This window comes from Ranitomeya variabilis, chromosome 3, assembly GCF_051348905.1.
Source record: "Ranitomeya variabilis isolate aRanVar5 chromosome 3, aRanVar5.hap1, whole genome shotgun sequence".
Taxonomy (NCBI): Eukaryota; Metazoa; Chordata; class Amphibia; order Anura; family Dendrobatidae; genus Ranitomeya; species Ranitomeya variabilis.
The window spans coordinates 733,624,975-733,643,511 of NC_135234.1; the positions used below are offsets into that span (position 1 = coordinate 733,624,975).

At 44.7% G+C, this 18,537-nt stretch overlaps 1 protein-coding gene across 1 annotated transcript in view; it reads left to right on the forward strand.

Moving 5' to 3' along the window:
• The first annotated feature begins 12,082 nt into the window (after positions 1-12,082).
• AMOTL1 (angiomotin like 1) overlaps positions 12,083-18,537 on the forward strand; it is a 186,716-nt gene continuing 180,261 nt past the window's right edge. Inside the window, exon 1 of the mRNA XM_077298446.1 lies at positions 12,083-12,216. The gene's annotated coding sequence lies outside the window, so the exon portion shown is untranslated. The remainder of the gene's footprint in view (positions 12,217-18,537) is intronic.

Here is an 18,537-nt window from a genome sequence, read left to right on the forward strand (position 1 = left end):
ACATGTTCTGACTGCCACTCTGCCACCCCCTGTCTTTAAGGATGCTCCGCCGCCTGAGGCAAAGTATTCAACTTGCCTCATGATAGTAGCGCCCCTGGGTGAGAGTAATGACAAAATGCAAAAGAGACCAAAATAACAGCCAAAAAGAATGAGAACAGAGAAATGGTCTGTGGTCACCCCCTGCAGAACCACTCCTTTATAGGGGTTGTCTTACTAATTTCCTATCATTTCTACCTGTTGTCTGTTCCAATTGAACAACAGCAGGAGAAATTGATTCACAATCAGTGTTGCTTCATAAATTGTCAGGTTAATTTCACAAATGTGTGATAATCTTGGAGTTACATTGTGTTGTTTAAGTGTTCCCTTTATTTTTTTGAGCATTATATATAATATATACTCTGAAAACCGCTAACATCAGGCAGTTCACTGCACCTCAGCCCCTTTAAATAGGACTTTTCACTGGATTTTTTTTAAAGTACCTCCTCCAATTGTTGTGGCTCCACTGATTCTGGAAGTTTTTCTTTTTCTTCTGTGCCCCTCCGTTCCAAAGTTGTGCCCCCTGGTTAAGCAAGGTGCAAATTTATTTCTTCAACCAACTAGACATGTACCATAAAACTCCTTGACTGCTGTTTTTTTTCTAACCCTGACCAATCAAAACACGGCCACCCCCACAGAGAAGTTCTGTGGTACACGCCCAGTTGTTTGCACTATTGTTTCCGAGGGGCATAACTTTGGAACAGAGATGCACAGAAAAATAATAAAAACTGTTGCAGAAAAACCTATTGTATAATAATAATAATAATTTTTATTTATATAGCGCCAACATATTCTGCAGCGCTTTACAACTTATAGAGGGGACTTGTACAGACAATAGACATTACAGCATAACAGAAATCACAGTTCAAAATAGATACCAGGAGGAATGAGGGCCCTGCTCGCAAGCTTACAAACTATGAGGAAAAGGGGAGACACGAGAGGTGGATGGTAACAATTGCTTTAGTTATTTGGACCAGCCATAGTGTAAGGCTCGGGTGTTCATGTAAAGCTGCATGAACCAGTTAACTGCCTAAGTATGTAGCAATACAGACACAGAGGGCTATTAACTGCATAAAGTGTATGAGAACATGATGAGAGGAACCTGTTTTTTTTTTGTTTGTTTGTTTTTAATAGGCCACACAGGGATAGTTAGGTTAATGCGTTGAGGCGGTAGGCCAGTCTGAACAAACGCGTTTTTAGGGCACGCTTAAAACTGTGGGGATTGGGGATTAATCGTATTAACCTAAGTAGTGCATTCCAAAGAATCGGCGCAGCACGTGTAAAGTCTTGGAGACAGGAGTGGGAGGTTCTGATTATTGAGGATGCTAACCTGAGGTCATTAGCGGAGCGGAGGGCACGGGTAGGGTGGTAGACTGAGACCAGAGAGGAGATGTAGGGTGGTGCTGAGCCATGGAGTGCTTTGTGAATGAGGGTAGTAGCTTTGTACTGGATTCTGGAGTGGATGGGTAGCCAGTGTAATGACTGGCACAAGGTAGAGGCATCGGTGTAACGGTTGGTGAGGAATATGATCCTGGCAGCAGCATTCAGGACAGATTGGAGCGGGGAGAGTTTGGTAAGAGGGAGGCCGATTAGTAGAGAGTTACAATAGTCCAGACGAGAATGAATAAGTGAGACAGTAAGAGTTTTTGCAGAGTCAAAAGTAAGAAAAGGGCGAATTCTAGAAATGTTTTTGAGATGCAGATAAGAAGAGCGAGCCAGTGATCGGATGTGGGGGGTGAATGAAAGCTCGGAATCAAGGATGACCCCAAGGCAGCGGGCATGTTGCTTTGGAGTATTGTATTGTATGAGCTACTCTGCTTACATTTAAAATAAATCCAGTGAAAAGTCCTCTTTAAAGGGAATGTCTTAAATTTGGAACTCATACCCTATCCATAGGATACGGGATAACTTCCTTATCACTGGGGGTCCGACTGATCCCAAGAAATGGTATTCTGAGGAGCACTGTGTGAATGAAGCGATGGTCTATCATGCACACTAGCGCTCCATTCATTGTTAATGGGAGTGCTGAAGGCCTGACAATTACAGCACTCCGCTATCTTTCGGATCGGTTCTCAGGATCCCAGCAGTCAGACCCCCAGTGATCAGGAAGTTATATCACAGTTAGGGGGGATAACTTCCAAACTTGAGACAACCCTTGTAAAGTAAGGCCTGTACTACATAACATGAAGCTGGGAAGGCTCTGCACTGACTCCTGGTGGGCACAAGCAGTGTTGCGTCCAATACAAATCATTTGCATCTTTTCATTAAAAGACAAATCACTATATATGCAAATTGCCTCTGCTGAAAAAAAGAGGACTTAACTCTATAGCGCCACCTATTGGAAGTAGCGATCCTACAAGTCACAATCAACCCTTTAACGAGTTGTGAAATATGACTTAGGATAAAAGCCAAATCAGTATCTCAATTCGCAGACACTGCGAATTGAGATACTGATTTGGCTTTTATCCTAAGTCATATTGCACGACTCGTTAAAGGGTTGATTGTGACTTGTAGGATCGCTACTTCCAATAGGTGGCGCTATAGAGTTAAGTCCTCTTTTTTTCAGCAGAGGCAATTTGCATATTTAAATTCCCAGAGGAGCATTGCACGGCGAATAAGCCTCCTTACCTTGACAAGCCAGCTGGTATGTCACTCTCCATAAGGAGAAACGTTACCCCTTAGACCCCAGTCCAAATCACTATATATAATCAGGTCACCTCACCATATACTGCACATTGGTCGTCACCATAATAGGATTAACCGCCTAACTTTAAAAATGAGTTAATTTGTTCAATAAAGCAAATTATATTTCAGAGCCAAAGGTTGTAGCCCTGGCTCTAATCTTGTAATAAGCCTGATTTTCTTGCCTTGGGATAAGTCTACTTAAAACTGAAGGAAAAAAAAACAAGACCTATAGGTTCAGCGCTTCAAGCAGCCAAAGGTGAATCACGTTTGGTCCAAGTAAGCCTCTTACAGTATTGTGGTAGCGACTGGCTGTATGAAAGCTCCAGTGTTACACGACAAGGCAGCGCACACAACCCATCTCCACTAAGAGGGAGGTTGGGGCCAAGTATGAATGTGATTTATCTGGTTAGTAGAGACTATTTTTTTCCTTAAGGTCGGAGTCACACTAGACCGTAATACGGCCGAGTGCAATGTGATAAAAAATCGCATAGCACTCGGCCCAATGTTAATCTATGGGGCAGCTCCTATTATCCGCTGTTTTCTCGGCCGTATTCAGGATCCGAGTAAAATCGCAGCATGCTGCGATTGTCAGCGTATCTCGGCCGAGAATCGCCAAAGCAAGTCTATGGGGGTGAGAAAGAATCGGATTACACACGGACCATCAGTGTGACTTGCGAGAAATACGCAGCGGTGTTCTATAGAAAAGCCGGCAATTCAGTGCGGTGTACAGTAAAATCACACTGACAGGTTAGAATAGAATAGATAAAATTAATGTCTACACATAGTATAGGTATATATATATGTCACTGAGAAATATATTTATATTTCATACACCGCTAGATAGCAGAAAAGCCTGTAATTCAATTGCCGGCTTTTGCTATCTCCTTCCCAAACCCGACATGATATGAGACATGGATTACATACAGTAAACCATTTCATATCCCTTATTTTTTTTTTACATATTCCGCACTAGTAATGTTAGTAGTGTGTGTGTGCAAAATTTGGTGGCTCTAGCTGTTAAAATAAAGGGTTAAATAGCGAAAAAAACTGGCGTGAGCTCCCGCACAATTTTCTCCGCTGGAGTGGTAAAGTCAGTGACTGAGGGCAGATATTAATATGCTAGGGAGGTACCATGGTTATAGGACCCCCCCTGGCTAAAAACATCTGCCCCCAGCCACCCAAGAAAAGGCACATCTGTAAGATGCGCCTATTCTGGCACTTAGCCCCTCTCTTCCCACTCCCCTGTAGCGGTGGGATATGGGGTAATAAGGGGTTAATGCCACCTTGCTATTGTAAGGTGACATTAAGCCAGGTTAATAATGGAGAGGTGTCAATAAGACACCTATCCATTATTAATCCAATAGTAGTACATGGTTAATAAAACACACACACATTAGGAAAAAAGTATTTTAATGAAATAAAGACACTGTGTTGTAATAGTTTATTATACTCTCAATCCAATTGAAGACCCTTGTCACCTGAAACAAAGTTAAAATAAAATAACAACAATATCCCATACCTCTCCGGCGTTACAGTCAAGTCCCACGCTGTAAATCCATCAGAAGGGGTTAAATAATTTTACAAGCAGGAGCTCTGCTAATGCAGCTGTGCTCCTGCCTGTAAAAGTGGGGAATGAATGGAATGCAGGGGAACGTAGCATCGTAGACTTGCGGTGCTGCGCCCCCTGCTGCCATAAACTCATGTACTCATTTCTGTATGTAAACCATGTCTCATATCATGTCGCGTTTGGGAAGGCGATAGCAAAAGCCAGCAATTAAATTACCGGCTTTTCTGCTATCTAGCGCTGTGTAAAATATGAATTTATGTATATATACTGTATATATATATATATATATATATATGTGTGTGTGTCTCACTGACATATTTATATTTAGACTGTATATATGTTTTTACTAATATTTGAGGCCATGGATCCATTCTATGTCCGTTTTGCAAACCGGCGAGAAAATCTCGCCATACGGATGTCACACAGATAATTTGATGCGAAGAAATCGCATCCTCGCACTGCACACTGATCACTGTTTTGTAAACATTTGTGCGATTCTCGTCCGTGTAAAACAGGCCGTATTTTTATACGTTGTGTATGTCCCCAGCCTAATGTATATAGTACCAGATCTACAGTGCCTTGCGACAGTATTGGCTCCCTGGAACTTTTCAACTTTTTCCCACATATCATGCTTCAAACATAAAGATATCAAATGTAAATTTTTGGTGAAGAATCAACAACAAGTGGAACACAATTGTGAAGTTGAACGAAATTTATTGGTTATTTTACATTTTTGTGGAAATTCAAAAACTGAAAAGTGGGGCGTGCAATATTATTCGGCCCCTTTACTTTCAGTGCAGCAAACTCACTCCAGAAGTTCATTGTGGATCTCTGAATGATCCAATGTTGTCCTAAATGCCTAATAATGATAATAATAATAATAATCTTTATTTATATAGTGCCAACATATTCCGCAGCGCTTTACAGTTTAAAATATAAATAATGATAAATATAATCCACCTGTGTGTAATCAGGTCTCCGTATAAATGCACCTGCTCTGTGATAGTCTCAGGATTCTGCATCATGACACCAAGGAACACAACAGGCAGGTCCGTGATACTGTTGTGGAGAAGTTTAAAGCCGGATTTGGATACAAAATTATTTCCAAAACTTTAAACATCCCAAGGAGCACTGTGCAAGCAATCATATTGAAATGGAAGGAGTATCATACCACTGCAAATCTACCAAGACCCGGCCGTCCCTCTAAACTTTCATCTCAAACAAGGAGAAGACTGATCAGAGATGCAGCCAAGAGGCCCATGATCACTCTGGATGAAATAGTTACAGTATTGACTGCCCCAGTACTTACAGCATTGACTGCCTCAGTACTTACAGCAGTAACTGCCCCAGTACTTACAGCATTGACTGCCTCAGTACTTACAGCATTGACTGCCCCAGTACTTACAGCATTGACTGCCCCAGTACTTACAGCATTGACTTCCCCAGTACTTACAGCATTGACTGCACCAGTACTTACAGCAATGACTGCCTCAGTACTTACAGCAATGACTGCCCCAGTACTTACAGCAATGACTGCCCCAGTACTTACAGCATTGACTGCCCAAGTACTTACAGCAATGACTGCCTCAGTACTTACAGCAATGACTGCCCCAGTACTTACAGCAATGACTGCCCCAGTACTTACAGCAATGACTGCCCCAGTACTTACAGCAATGACTGCCTCAGTACTTACAGCAATGACTGCCCCAGTACTTACAGCAATGACTGCCCCAGTACTTACAGCATTGACTGCCCCAGTACTTACAGTATTGACTACCTCAGTACTTACAGCAGTAACTGCCCCAGTACTTACAGCATTGACTGCCCCAGTACTTACAGCAATGACTGCTTCAGTACTTACAGCAATGACTGCCCCAGTACTTACAGCATTGACTGCCCCAGTACTTACAGCATTGACTGCCCCAGTACTTACAGCAATGACTGCCTCAGTACTTACAGCAATGACTGCCCCAGTACTTACAGCAATGACTGCCCCAGTACTTACAGCATTGACTGCCCCAGTACTTACAGTATTGACTCCCTCAGTACTTACAGCAGTAACTTCCCCAGTGCTTACAGCAGTAACTGCCCCAGTGCTTACATCAGTGACTGCCTTAGTACTTACAGCAGTGACTGCCCCAGTACTTACAACAGTGACTGCCTCAGTACTTACAGCAGTAACTGCCCCAGTATTTACAGCATTGACTGCTGCAGTACTTACAGCATTGACTGCGCCAGTACTTACACCATTGACTGCCTCAGTACTTACAGCAGTAACTGCGCCAGTACTTACGGCATTGACTGCCCCAGTACTTACAGCATTGACTGCCCCAGTACTTACACCATTGACTGCCTCAGTACTTACAGCAGTAACTGCGCCAGTACTTACAGCATTGACTGTGCCAGTACTTACAGCATTGACTGCCTCAGTGCTTACAGCATTGACTGCCCCAGTACTTACAGCATTTGCTGCCCCAGTACTTACAGCATTGACTGCCTCAGTACTTACAGCAGTAACTGCCCCAGTACTTACAGCAGTGACTGCCCCAGTACTTACAGCATTGACTGCCCCAGTACTTACACCATTGACTGCCTCAGTACTTACAGCAGTAACTGCGCCAGTACTTACAGCATTGACTGCGCCAGTACTTACAGCATTGACTGCCTCAGTGCTTACAGCATTGACTGCCCCAGTACTTACAGCATTTGCTGCCCCAGTACTTACAGCAGTGACTGCCCCAGTACTTACAGCAGTGACTGCCCCAGTACTTACAGCAGTGACTGCCCCAGTGCTTACAGCAGTGACTGCCCCAGTACTTACAGCAGTGACTGCCCCAGTACTTACAGCAATGACAGCCCCAGTACTTACAGCATTGACTGCCCCAGTACTTACAGCAGTAACTGCCCCAGTACTTACAGCATTGACTGCCCAGTACTTACAGCATTGATTGCCCCTGTAGACACAGTAGTGATTGCCCCAATGTTCGTAGCAGTGACTGCCCCAGTACTTACAGCAATGACAGCCCCAGTACTTACAGCAATGACAGCACCAGTACTTACAGCAATGACTGCACCAGTACTTACAGCAGTGACTGCCCCAGTACTTACAGCAGTGACTGCCCCAGTACTTACAGCAATGACTGCCCCAGCACTTACAGCAATGACTGCCCCAGTACTTACAGCAGTGACTGCCCCAGTACTTACAGCAGGGACTGCCCCAGTACTTACAGCAATGACAGCCCCAGTACTTACAGCATTGACTGCCCCAGTACTTACAGCAGTAACTGCCCCAGTACTTACAGCATTGACTGCCCAGTACTTACAGCATTGATTGCCCCTGTAGACACAGTAGTGATTGCCCCAATGTTCGTAGCAGTGACTGCCCCAGTACTTACAGCAATGACTGCCCCAGTACTTAGAGCAATGACTGCCCCAGTACTTACAGCAGTGACTGCCACAATACTTACAGCATTGACTGCCCCAGTACTTACAGCAGTAACTGCCCCAGTACTTACAGCAGTAACTGCCCCAGTATTCACAGCATTGACTGCCCAGTACTTACAACATTGACTGCCCCTGTAGACACAGTAGTGATTGCCCCAATGTTCGTAGCAGTGACTGTCCCAGTAGTTGCAGCTATAATTGCACCTTTATTCACAGCAGTGACTGCCCCAGTGATCGCAGCAGTGACTTCTCTTTATTCACTTTAGGTGTGCGCCCCAGTAGTTATAGCAGTGACTTCCCTAGTAGATATATCGGTGACTGCCTCAGTAGTCACAGCAGAGCCTTTCCTCTGTAATGATGAGAATACTTTCGTCACCCAGAGAAATCTAAGATAGAAGAAACAAAATAAACATCTACCCTGCTGTAAAAAAATAGGAATAGTAATAGTGCATATAAATAATATAGGGGACTAGTAAACACTGTTTTTGGTGAAAAAAAAAGGATAAAAGCCATCCCACGGCGACAAGGTGCGCCCCAATCAGGATGGCCCCATCCTCTAGTATTAAAACCTCACATTGTGTCAGACGACCTCAATGTAGATGGGGGCAGAGCAGGACCGGGGTCCGACTGCAGTCACCTGTCCAGGGGAAGTGATATAGATAAGCCTAGGTAAAAAGGATGCCACTCCCATGTTTGTACAAAGCACAAAAAACTGCAGCAAAGCCAAAGAAATGAGCTGGAGAGGAGCAATCCTGCAGCCACTCCACGCCCGGCTGGTTTGAAGCTGTGATGCCTCTGATACATGGCTGTATTTCAGAGTAAAACTTTATGTTCTGAGGAGGTCTGGCGGTATTTGTTAGCGCTTGTAATCAGGTTCCCTTGAACAGAATACTATGCCTCTGAACCCCTGTCTGACACCTTTTGAAGTCCCGTCAACCTCTGTCCATTTTTTTACCTTTAATTTATGAATTTCTTCCTTGAGCTTAAGACTATACCGATCTGAGACAGACTGGTTGCTAGGGACTTACTGCTTGACAACCACAATAAAACCGCAGTGGTAGTTCAGCAGTGTATCCCAAGCAACCACTGGTAAGCGGCTGCATTATTAACCCCTATATATTCTTTAACATTTAGTCTGGGATTCTCTTTAGTCTGTAGCTCCACTAGAAAAGACATGTCAGACACACGTTAGATCTCCGTTCTAGTTCATCCCAAAGGTTGATAGTTGGATTTGAGGTGTGGGCTCTGTGCGGCCGGTCATGTACTAAACGCCACCCATCCCGATCATGTCTGTATGGACCTTGTGCACTGGGTACAATCATGGGGAACAGAAAAGGACCTTCCCAAACTGTTCCCACAAAATGGGAAGCAAATAATTATCCAAAATGTTCTATCCTGAAGCATTAAGATTTCTGTTCACTGTAACTAAGGGACCGAGACCGAATCCTGAAAAACAGGCCCATCACTATCCCTCATCCACCAAACTGTACAGTGGGCACAATGCAGTCAGGCGGGTAACGTTCTCCTGGAGTCACCAAACGCAGACTCCTCCATCAGGCGCCAAATAGAGAAGTGTGATCCGTCACTGCACAGAACACGTTTCCTCCAGAGTCCACTGGTACACCACTCCATCTGACACTCGGCATTGTGCTTGGTAGTGTACGGCGGAATGCAGCTGCTCGGCCATGAAGCCCCCGGCAGTGTTTGTGCTGATGTTGGTGACTTTTCTGCCCTCTGCTCCTCAGCACTCGGTGACCCCGATCTGTAATGTTACAGGGTCTTCACTTCTGGCTGAGTTGCTGCGGTTCCTTCCACATCTTAATAATATCACTCACAGGTGATGGGGAAGATACAGAAGGAAGAAATATCATGACCTGACTTGTTACACTGGAGGCTCCTATACAGGACGGTTCTGGTATCAGTGAGCTCTTTACCAACTTGATAGCAATGGCAGACGGCATGGCGAAGGGGGCCGGATGTTATATACTGGGGCAGGATGTTATACACAGGGGTTGAGGGGCCAGATGTTTTATATACTGGGGGCAATGGGGCAGGATGTTATACATAGGGGTTGAGGGGCCAGATATTATATACTGGGGGCAATGGGGCAGGATGTTATATGCAGCGCCCCAGAGTCCTGGTCGTTGCAGTACTGTAGCTCCGCCACTAAGGGGGGCTATGGTGCGTCTGATGGCACTGAAGGAGTTCATCTGACCAGGTATCACAGACACCAATGCATTTCACAGTCTGGCCTCCAGGGGGAGCTAAGGGTTCTATGTATTAGGCCACTCCTCACAGACTGGTAAAACTGGGGGTTAGAGAGGAAGTTAGTCAGAAGCTGACTGGGTTGGAACCAGGCAACACCTTGTGGCAGAGGGTGTTGTAGGGGGAAGATTCAGAGGGGTCCCTGTCATGGGTGGGATCCTGACAGAGGCCTAGCGAACAGAGAGAAAGTTACGGGTCCGCGCCGGCACTTCATTGCGGCGGTACCCCAAGAAAGGATAAGAAGCGAGATATATTGTGCTGAGTGAGAAACGAGATCAACGCAACAAGGAGTATACCAGTAGGAGTCGTGCTGTAAGACGAGGCAACATCCTACTGAGGCGCATAACCGGTGGCCGGAACGCCGAGGAAGTACTAGGTTCCAAGCCAGACTTCAAACCTACGGCAGGGCAGTCAGCTAGAGGCGGGCTGTCTCACTGAATAGACCTAGGAAGACTCAGGGAGGTAATAGGAGTGGGGCGACGCTGGAGTCCCAGAAGAGCTCCGAGCCTCCCCGTGGATCCTTACTATAACATCTGGGGGACATAGAAGAACATCAGATAATCGAGTTGTGAGGGAACACGAGAAACAGACACAACGGTTGTGGGGACTATCCCGTAAGCACAGCAGGGGAGGACCACAACACACAAGCGCAAGAAGGCAGGCACAGATTTCCACCTGCAAAGGGAACTCTGGAGGTGCCATCGGACCGGCCGGACTTGCGCAGCCTGGTTAACCGTATTGCGGATTGAGGACTCAGAATCCTTCAGTAAAGAGGTAAAGAGACTGCAACCTGGTGACCTCGTTATTTACTGCGTCCTGCACAGCACCACAACCTCACCACCATTTATGCCCCTTCCATTGGGCGCCCCTCGGCAGGGCCACGGACCGGGTCTAGCCACCGTGACAACCCCGGGAACAGAGACTCAGAGGCCCGGTACCGGGTACCCCTCGGCCCTGCGGCGGTGGGGGCACTGCATCATACACAGGGGTTGAGGGGCCAGATGTTATATACTGGGGACAGTAGGGCAGGACGCTATACACCGGGGGTCGAGGGGCCAGATGTTATATGTTGGGCGTAATGGGGCAGGATATTATACACCGGGGGTTGAGGGGCCAGATGTTATATACTGGGGCAATGGAAAAGGATGTTATACACCGGGGGCTGAGGGGCCAGATGTTATATACTGGGGGAAATGGGGCAGGATATTATACACCGGGGGTTGAGGGGCCAGATGTTATATACTGGGGGCAATGGTGCAGGATTTTATACACTGGGCCAATGGGGCAGGATGTTATACACTGGGGGTTGAGGGGCCAGATGTTATATACTGGGGGAAATGGGGCAGGTTGTTATACACAGGGGGTTGAGGGCCAGATGTAATATACTGGGGGCAATGGGACAGGATGTTATACACTGGGGGTAGAGGGGTCAGATGTTATTATTGGGGCCAAATGGAACCAAATTAATACACTGGGGGCAACAGGGTCAGATCTTAAACACTTGTGGCAACAGGGCCGGATCTTATACACTTGGGGCAACAGGTCCGGATCTTTTACACTGGAGGCAATGGGGCCAGATCTTATCCACTGGGGGCAATGGGGCCTGATATTGTACACTAGGGCAATGGGATCGGATGTTATACACCGGTGATTAGGGACTGCATGTTATACACCGAGGGCAATGGGGACGGATGTTATACACTGGGGGAAAATGGAACCAGATCTTATCCACTGGGGGCAATGGGGCCTGATATTATGCAATGGGCTTGGATATTATACACTGGGGGCTATGGGACCCGATGTTATACAGCGGTGATTAGGGACTGCATGATATGAACTGGGGAAATGGGGCTGGATGAATTCAGTGATTAAGACGCGTGCCCCAATGTTTGTGTAGTGTGTATATAACTTGTGCATAAAATGATTCAGTACAACATTGATAAACTGCCGTACTGTGGACTGTAAAACCTGGCACAGGACAGGCTGAGGTATGTCTGGCAGTCGGGTAGCTGATGGCATGTCACAGCACGGTCGCCTCTTTTGAAATTTAAAGCAATCAGCGATTTCCAGGCCTCGTGTAGTGAAAACTAAGCAAGTCTGGGCAATGGCTGCATATTTCCCAAAGAGAGAGATCATTCACACTGCGCTCAGACAGCCCTGCACACTACACCAGCCTTCTGCTCAGCATCCACGTTTTTCCAGACGACACAACTAAAAAGGTAAAAAAAAACCTTTAATACTACATGAATTTTACTCCAGGGCAGTGACTGCTCAATACCTCTCGTGTCTCCCCTTTTCCTCATAGTTTGTAAGCTTGCGAGCAGCAGGGCCCTCATTCCTCCTGGTATCTGTTTTGAACTGTGATTTCTGTTATGCTGTAATGTCTATTGTCTGTACAAGTCCCCTCTATAAGTTGTAAAGCGCTGCGGAATATGTTGGCGCTATATAAATAAAATTATTACTATTATTATTATTACCGGTGTCTATGGCTGCAAAGTTTATTGGTTTCTGCTTATTCTCTGCGCAAACTGAAAACTTTACAGGCTTTATACTTTATATAATGCTCAGCACACATCAATGTTCTAGAATTAGGATTGTTAAACAGGCCTCATTAATGTAACCTTCATTGCATTTCTATGGATTTAAATCTACCAATAGCCAAAACATTAAAACTAATAGCTGCAAAGCTCCATACTTATCAAGTAGCTATGCTCTGTGTCCTGACACCTTGCTATCATAGCTGTAATGCTCTGTGTGTCCTGACACCTCGCTATCATAGCTGTAAAGCTCTGTGTGTCCCGATGCCTTGCTATCTTAGCTGTAATGCTCTGTATCTCATTACACCATCATAGTTGCAATGTTCTGTGTGTCCTGATACTTTGCTATCATACATGTAATACTCTGTGTATGCTGACACCTTGCTATCATAGCTGCAATGTTCTGTGTGTCCGAACACTTTGCTATCATAGCTGCGATGTTCTGTGTGTTCTGACACCTTGCTATCATGGCTGTAATGCTCTGTGTGTTCTGACACCTTGCTATCTTAGCTGTAATGCTCTGTGTGTTCTGACACCTTGCTATCATAGCTGTAATGCTCTGTGTGTCCTGATACCTCACAATCATAGTTGTGATGCTGTGTGTCCAGATACTTTGCTATCATAGCTGTAATGCTCTGTGTGTCCTGATGCCTTGCTATCTTAGTTGTGATACTCTGTGTATCCTGACACCTTGCTATCATAGCTGCAATGTTGTGTGTGTCCTAACACTTTGCTATCATAGCTGCGATGTTCTGTGTGTTCTGACATCTTGCTATCTTAGCTGTAATGCTCTGTGTGTCCTAACACTTTGCTATCATAGCTGCGATGTTCTGTGTGTCCTAACACTTTGCTATCATAGCTGCGATGTTCTGTGTGTTCTGACATCTTGCTATCTTAGCTGTAATGCTCTGTGTGGCTTAACACTTTGCTATCATAGCTGCGATGTTCTGTGTGTCCTAACACTTTGCTATCATAGCTGCGATGTTCTGTGGGTCCTGACACCTTGCTATCTTAGCTGTAATCCTCTGTGTATTCTGATGCCTTGCTATCATATTTGCGATGCTCTGTGTGTCCTGACACCTTGCTATCATACCTGTGATACTCTGTGTATCCTGACACCTTGCTATCATACCTGTGATACTCTGTGTCCGAACACCTAAAGGAAAACCCAAATAATGGTTCAAGTGCAATATGACCCTAAACCATCCGCATGTGCTATGATACGTATAAGTAACACCCAGTGCTAGTGTGTGGCCCGTGCCTCGAAGCTTCGTCAGGGGTTGAAGCTGAATGAACCGCACATTGGGCGCAGGGAACCACTATATTATGCAAGGAGTTACCAATTTAGTCGTAACGTTAACTCTTTATAAACTTTCCCTTTTCAGTACTTCATAGTGATAAGTGAACGTGCTGGGATAAGGTGTTATCCGCCATGCTCGGGTGCTAACCGGGTGTCTTCGGTGTGCTCGAAAAATATGTTCGCGTCCCCGTGGCTGAATGTCTCGCGGCTGTTTGACAGCACCACACATGGAGGGATTTCCTATTAGACAATCTCTGCATGTGTAGCGGCTGTCGAACAGCCGTGAGAGATTCAGCCACGGGGACTGGAACATATTATTCGATCACGCCGAAGACACCCGGTTAGCACCTGAGCATGGCGGATAACACTTTGTCTGAGTATGCTCGCTCATCAGTAGTACTTAACCCTTTAGCTACATTTGCCCACATGGACAAATGATTAGAGATTTCAGTTCACGTTAGTATGTGTTACTGACCTCTGCACATAGAGATGGTTTATGGTCATTGGACAGGATCCCTTTAATAGGAGTTGCGGACAGCTCACCATGCTGACTCCCCCACCGTGCTTTGCTCAACACAGATTTGAGCCATTTTTAATAGTTTAGGAGGCAGGGGGATGAGAAGAAGTGGCTGTTAAGTGGAAAAAGAAGCACATTTATCAGATAGGACATGTGACAACCTTTCTTATATTCACTTGGGCTATTGATTTGTGCAAAGTTTGTAGAAACGACAGGGACCATTGAAGTAAAAAGTCTGGTGGACCCGAGCTCTGATATAGGACCGCGCACCAATGGCCTAGCAGAAGACAACCCCGTTTGGAGGAGGAACGATCACAACGATTACACTGCTTTTCTCGTACCTGATTACAAAACTTTGAGCCTGAAGGACGGAATTCTTTCTTGTGTTCAGTGACTCATTATAGAGAAACTGGTCTGACAAAGCCGTAAATCAGAACAGCTTTCCCGTATACACAACATAACGGCATTAAAAACATCCTGTGACCAGAGTGACTATATATATTTATTACGAAATGCCTGTATTTGGAGCGAAAAATTATTTTTGCAATTGGGTTTCATTAATTATGCACAATATGGCACGTTCAACTTTGATGTGTTCTGTGGTTATAAATCTGCAGAAAACAGGTCGGAAAAAAGACAAGAGAAAACACTTACTAAGTCTTCCATAAGAATGGGCTCACTGAAGGATTCCCAGTTAACTCATTCTGCAGCCAAGATTGGACAGTGTAACACAGAGAATATAGAAGGCAAATAGTGCAAACTATTTAGTGAAAACAGCTGCAAAAATGATTTTTAGTCGAAGACACGTGTATGCACAACAGAGCGCACTGTGACTCCACCTGCATCATTATAGACAATGGCCCTGTCAGCACTTATGAACAGAATCCCACTTTGCTAGGATTTGGACGTAAGCCCCGATGGAACCACTGAACGTAGTGGCAAGCGCTATGTGAATTCAGCAATGCACTTTTCAGATAAGGATCCTTTGGTGGGAGGGGCAGCACAGCTGAGTTTAGCTGTGTCACATTACAAACCCTTGTAGAGATTGGGCATTGGTGGGTGGTAAACTCGGCGACTGACCTAAGCCAAAGTCCTAGGGTGTCCTCAAAGATGTAACGCCAAGCCGCTACCGGACAATGGAGAGGTAAAATATTCTTCTTACTGTTCCAGATAGCCAAAAGTTTAACCAAAAATGTTGTCATTCATCCAAGAGAACTGAAGATTTAAACACCAATCCCCTACTTTGGATCCTAGTAGAACATTAGGGGATTTTAACCATTTCTTTGCCCTATACCATGAGAAGTGTAAATATTAGCTCTCCACCACCCAGAGGATTGGATATTTAACCATTACTTCTCTTCACTGCTATAGAAAACAGGGATGTCTCTATTAACCCCTTCACTGCTCCAGGTCTCCCGTGATCTGTGTGATGTTCATACCCATTATTACATTGCAATGGATGGTGGAATTACTTGGACATTAAATTACATAATTGTTTGCGCATATTCTGGCACTATTATTGTTAGCACTGTATAAAACAATTATGTTGGCACTGTACGGGGGTATTATATGGTACTACATTGTATTATGTATTACCGTAGATGAACAGTATTTGGTAATATTATTTAAGCATTTATAGCAGCATATCTCTTGGACACTGAATTATATGACTACAGGGTGAAAAATAAATGATTCATTTTGTGGTGTTTGTATAGATAGAGCAATAGTCTTTGACTCGTTTGGGGGCGACCTCTTACTCTGTAGTTGGTTCTCCAGTTTGCTGAGCTATTGCGCTTTTCTTCCCTGTCCTTAGGCTTCTTTCACACTTCAGTTGTTTGGCGTCAGTCTGCTCCGCCATAATGACGGATCCGTCACAATTGCTGAGAAAACGGTTCTAACGGATCCGTTTTTTTGACGGATCAGTTACTTGTGGGTTGTATATACTTTTTGGAGCATGCGCAATTGAAAAAACGGATTGGGGCGACGGATCCGCCGAAATGACGGTCGCGACGGATCCGTCGCCCATAGGTGGCCATTCTATGGAATGACGGACGCGACGTATCCGTCGCGATCCGCCATTTCAACGCAGACAAAAAACGTTGCAATGACCGTCAATGTCTAGATGACGTCCGCCAAATTTTGACGGATCCGTCGCATGACGGATGGAACGGACGACCATCCGTCACAATCCGTCGCTAATGCAAGTCTATGGGGAAAATAACGGATCCGTCACAAAAAATGACGGATCCGTTATTTGAGGAAAATGGCGGTTTTAGACTGACGCCAAACAACTGAAGTGTGAAAGAGGCCTTATGCTGATGGTTCCTATAGCCTTTATTCTTCACGTGTTTCCCATTGTCTCATTTTGTTTGCCCTGTCATCTATAGGCTATATATATATTCTCCCTTCACTACACTTCCTTGCTGGCTATACTTCTAAGTGGATCAGTGCTCAGGAGTTCCAGCTCTTCAACAAAAGCATAGGCAAACGCCTTTTGTATTTCTGCTGTGTGTTTGTTTGTCTGCCTTAGCAGCAACTTTCCTTTCTCTTCAGTTAGGTTGGTGGGAGATTATTCTTGTTTCATTTATTATACTCCTTAGTTCTCCTTATTTCTCCTTTGTTCACGTGCTTTAAGTTTCCCCTATCCTGGGTTCTTATATCCCCCTGCACACTTTCCCTCTCCTGGTTAGTTGTGTACAGCGGCCTCCTCTCTGAGTGCTCAGGAGGTACGAGAAACCCCTCAATGGCCTTTTAGGGAGCCTTGTCCGCGGTGATGTTTTTCGTTCTGCGACTAGAGATTGACTAGTCTGTGCAGAGACCAATAGGTTGGGTGCTGCTTCTCTGTTGTAGGCTTTATTATTCCCGTTATCCGTGTATGAGTGAGTTACATAGATATGGGATAGATGAAATATAAAATATAGGTGCAGAACTAACATAGACAAAAAATGCTAAATTGGTTGCAAAAAGCCTCAGGCGAAGTCAAACAAAAGAATTACCAAAAAAGATAATGCTTTGCCACAATGGGTCAATAAACCATTGAAAATTGGATTATGGAGTGCTGCCTTCATCTTTTTTGGATAGATAGATAGATAGATAGATAGATAGATAGATAGATAGATAGATAGATAGATAGATAGATAGATAGATATGGGATAGATAGTGACTTGGATATAAGAAATATGTTTCTATAGAATAATTCCCTCTTCCCATTCCCCCATTATTGTGTGCTGTGTTCCTATTGATCGGGTGCATTTTCTTTTATTGGGTCCTCACCTTGCGTCAGGCATTAGACTGAAATATTAGGTAATTTAGGAACAATAAATATTTTACGGCAGTAGTCACACTCTATATAACACGCTCACTCCCATGCGGTTGGCAAAGGTTATTCTTTATCGCTCGGTGAATGTGGCCCATAATTCACATTGTTTTATAGTAATTGCAGCTTCTGTGAGAAGAGATCCCACATAGGAATGATTACTCTGCACTTTAAAGTGTTGTTTTATTGTAATTTGTGCAATTGCTGTGTGAGGGGCCCTACATATGTCTGAGGGGCCCTACATATGTCTGAGGGGCCCTACATATGTCTGAGCTACATATGTCTGAGGACCCTACATATGTCTGAGGGACCCTATACAGTTATGTCCATATATATTTGGACAGAGACAACATTTTTCTAATTTTGGTTATAGACATTACCGCAATGAATTTTAAACATAACAATTCAGATGCAGTTGAAGTTCAGACTTTCAGCTTTCATTTGAGGGTATCCACATTAAAATTGGATGAAGGGTTTAGGAGTTTCAGCTCCTTAACATGTGCCACCCTGTTTTTAAAGGGACCAAAAGTAATTGGACAATTGACTCCAAGGCTATTTCATGGACAGGTGTGGGCAATCCCTTCGTTATGTCATTCTCAATTAAGCAGATAAAAGGCCTGGAGTTGATTTGAGATGTGGTGCTTGCATTTGGAAGGTTTTGCTGTGAAGTAAACATGCGGTCCAAGGAGCTCTCCATGCAGATGAAACAAGCCATCCTTAAGCTGCGAAAACAGGAAAAAACCCATCCGAGAAATTGCTACAATATTAGGAGTGGCAAAATCTACAGTTTGGTCCATCGTGAGAAAGAAAGAAAGCACTGGTGAACTCATCAACGTAAAGACCTGGGCGCCCATTGAAGACAACAGTGGT